Source organism: Monopterus albus, unplaced genomic scaffold (genome assembly GCF_001952655.1).
Source record: "Monopterus albus unplaced genomic scaffold, M_albus_1.0 scaffold105.1, whole genome shotgun sequence".
Lineage (NCBI taxonomy): Eukaryota > Metazoa > Chordata > Actinopteri > Synbranchiformes > Synbranchidae > Monopterus > Monopterus albus.
The window spans coordinates 2,244,617-2,248,303 of NW_018127985.1; the positions used below are offsets into that span (position 1 = coordinate 2,244,617).

Below are 3,687 nucleotides of genomic sequence, written 5' to 3' on the forward strand. Positions count from 1 at the left end.
GGGGGGCACAGCAGGCTGGGCAACAGCTTTAAGGAACTATCCTAAATGTGTGTGTGTGTGAGCAGGAGCGGGGGCGTCTCCGCTTGTGCGCGCCGAGGATGCACAGCTCAGCTCACCGTCCAACAACAGCTCGAAGGACTACATACGATGCAGAAGACCACACTGACCCGCCACCTCTCTCCCACACAGTGTTATTCATTACAACACACAGGCTACACTGTTGAACAACCCCAGCTGTCACATGAAATTCAAATATCCACTGAGCTGCCATAGGTGTTTGAGATTCACTGGAGCTTTATGGGGACTTTCTATTCATTATTAACCCGCTTAACTGATCGTTGGTGCAATGAGGGCAACCTCGCGGAGTTCACGAATAAAACATTTCTTTTTACAGCGCCAGAAAGTGTATAGAAGTACGAGATCCTTTTGTTAGTTGGCTGCAGCTCATGCAGACTGACACAATAACAATGTTTTGAGACTACTTACCCCATTAGCGATGTTTGTAGGGAGCAGCGAAAAGACGTTCTGGCAAATATTTGTCTCCAGATGTTCTCACATGTGTTCACCAGCTTCCACAAATGCTGCGTTAAACCTCTGCGCTTTACTCTTCTGCGGGTTCGAGAGACAAAGCTGACACCATCAAAACTTTGGTGGAGAAGTAGATGGCGTGTCTTGTCTAGTCAGTGGTAAATCCATACCGGTCTGTACGCCACGTTACAAACGAAACGTTACAAAAAAAATATCTGCCAAAACCGCGACAATTCCAGAATAGGAGGAGAAATAAAGTTTAACTGAAGTAGAGGACACACTAATCCAACAGTCCGTGTGATTGTCTACAGCTCTTTGGGAACAGCACTACGGGGCTGTGGAGCGTCAGAGACTAGCATACAATACACACACAAACACAGGCACGAGCACACACCCACGCACACGAGAGGCAGCGTATACTATGGAAACGTAATATGCCCACACAGAATCACCCTTTTCATTGTTGAAATGAAACGATGGTGTGGGCTTGTTGACAGCAATTAATATGGAAAATGGCTTTTAATCCTATTTCTGGACTATTCCCCCCACGGTGGTGCGGACAAATGAAGTCCAGATGTTCCACCTCCTTACTTCCTCTCTCCTAGTACATCCCAGCATGAAGTAAAGCCCACACTTTTCAAGTCATCCTGGCTCAGCTCCCCTTTAACAGCAGTGGGCAGCAGCAAAATGCATGTGGCTTTGTGACAATATAATGAAATGATTACATTTAGTGTTAAAGGAGCGTGATAAATAAACACCAGCATATGCCTGCTTTTGCTTCTGTAACAATTTTATGCCGTTTTATTTGTTGTCTCTGATGAGTCACTGCTGAAGTTTTTACATGTATCCCTCAGGTCTGGGTTTAGGTGCAATAAGGGTGAGGTAAAAGTAAGTCAGGGCTTGTTAGTCACCAGGGTTGTGCCTGAACATAAAGCGGGGCAGGTGCTGGCTCCAATGAAAGAGCTTCTATCTAACTCCAGGAGAGGTAATAATCTCTTCAATGTCACTACGCTGAAAGCCAAAGTCCTCACACCTGGCTATGATGTCACGTGTCTGTGATAAGAAGGAGCTGATAGTGTTGTTATTGTAGGCTATACTTTTCCTCATAAAATGAACACTGTCTAAAGGCCAGGAAACATAGTTCAGACAAATACATAAAGGCTTTTTGCTCAGAGTCTTGCCTGGTTGTATGACATCAGAGCAATTACCTAGGGAGGGCACCTCAACTCATCATACAGTCGATGAAACATTCCCAGTGAGAACACACCACCAACTCTAAAAGGGTCGTTCTGCCTCTGGTCTGTATAAAACAGTTTCACTACCTTTGACTCATATCATGTGTACTGATGGTTTTATCAAGTCTGTGCAAACCACTCGCTCACTTGTTCCTGTCGCCCCCACAGCAGCTAGTATGTGGAAAGAAAAAGAAGAGCAAGTTGTGGAAAAAAGGCTTTGTAATACCTCTGCTTGAGTTGCCAGAATCTTTAAAACCTGCAATCTATAGAGATGAAGGCAACTCTTAACTGTTTAATGGTGCATATTCAAAGCTTCTGTTGTTTAATGTCTGTATCCTCGGCTCATGCGCTGGCAGGTTGAACGAGCAGTGTGTAAAGGATGTGTATCAGACAGGCTTTACAGATTCAGGGCTCACTGTGGGTGGATTTATGATGGGACACTTTGAGGAGTTGCTCCAGTAAAGCTGCCCCACTGCCATGTCGCTCACTAAGCTTTTAGGGGAGGGGTCAAGAGCCCTGACCTCACTTCCTGTTGGGGGCTCCTCACAAGCATTCCATTGTCTGTGAGAATGTGCATTGGCTCAGGGGACTCTGCGCATCTGGCAGCTGTTATTACCAACCTCCTGTACCCACCCCCTGAGGAAGATTATTACATGTACTGGTAAATGTGCAACTAAAGCCCACATAAAAATCAACTTGCCGTAATGGTATGGCCACAGCTTTCTTCAACTTGAAAAGAATGAATCAGAAAGCTGTTTTTATCACTGCATTCAGTGATTTGTATTTTATCTTTCTATCTGAGCAGTCCTTACATTAGATTCCAGCATTGTCTTAACAGTATCAAGGATCAATGTAAAGGCAATAATTTGCCTTTTTTTAATGCATATTAACTTTCTTGTGACAAGTTAGATAAGATGATCAATACCATTTTTATGTCCATCAGCTAAATATAATACTGTGCAAAAGTTTAAGGTACTTCAAATATTTAAATTTTCATCCATCACCATCAAGGAGGTGTCTGTTCAGTCTCAGATTCCTTCTGCAGCATGACAACGAACCCAAACATACACCCAGAGCTATAAACAACTATATTCAGTGACAAAAAGCACAAGGAATCCTGCAGCCAATGGTCTGGCCCCCACAGAGCTGCCATCTCAACATAGGATTCAGTTTGAGATTACATGAAGAGTCTGAAGACTGTTTAGATCAACCTACCTGCCAAGTATCTTATGCGCAACCCTGTATCAGTCCAACAGTAGTGAAACCAGCCTAACAGCACTGCTAAAGCTCGCTAATCAGCACATGGGATCTCATTTGTTTATTCCATACAAAAACAGAAGAAACAAATCACTGTTTTACAGAGAAGTTATGTGCCAAACGTTCTTGGCTGGAATCAGTAACATCATGGAGTTTCCATAATCTTGCCTGGAAACTGCTCCTTGCCCATCCAACAATCACAAACAGGAGCACACTCACTGACAAGAAATCACTTTATTCTGAATTCTTGTCAGTGAGTGTGCTCCCAGTTTGGTAGGTAGGTAGTTAGGTTGGTAGGTAGGACTTTATTGATCCCATGATGGGGAAATTCCTGTGTTTCAGCAGCAAAACTCCATAAGAACAAACACCACACACATATCTTGAGAAACAAATTCCAAAGTACCTAAAACCAGACAGAATATAATATTTGAGAGACAATCAAAAACAAGAATGATCCTCCCACAATTTACCCATGAGAACAAATCAAAATACCTAAGAACAAGACAAGATATAGTATTGATGAGATCAATAAATCAATGACAAGAATATTACTCCCATAATTAATCCCGCAATGGGGGAAATGCCTGTATTTCAGCCACAAGGATCTCTGAAAAACTAATCAAAAATAGCTAAAACAAGAAAATATAAAGTATTCAAGGGAAATCAA

General features: G+C 42.8%; 1 protein-coding gene across 1 annotated transcript in view; it reads right to left on the reverse strand.

Moving 5' to 3' along the window:
• Positions 1-1,066, reverse strand: part of s1pr2 (sphingosine-1-phosphate receptor 2) — a 17,393-nt gene extending 16,327 nt beyond the window's left edge. The window contains exon 1 of the mRNA XM_020610565.1: positions 487-1,066. The gene's annotated coding sequence lies outside the window, so the exon portion shown is untranslated. The remainder of the gene's footprint in view (positions 1-486) is intronic.
• Positions 1,067-3,687: the final 2,621 nt, after the last annotated feature.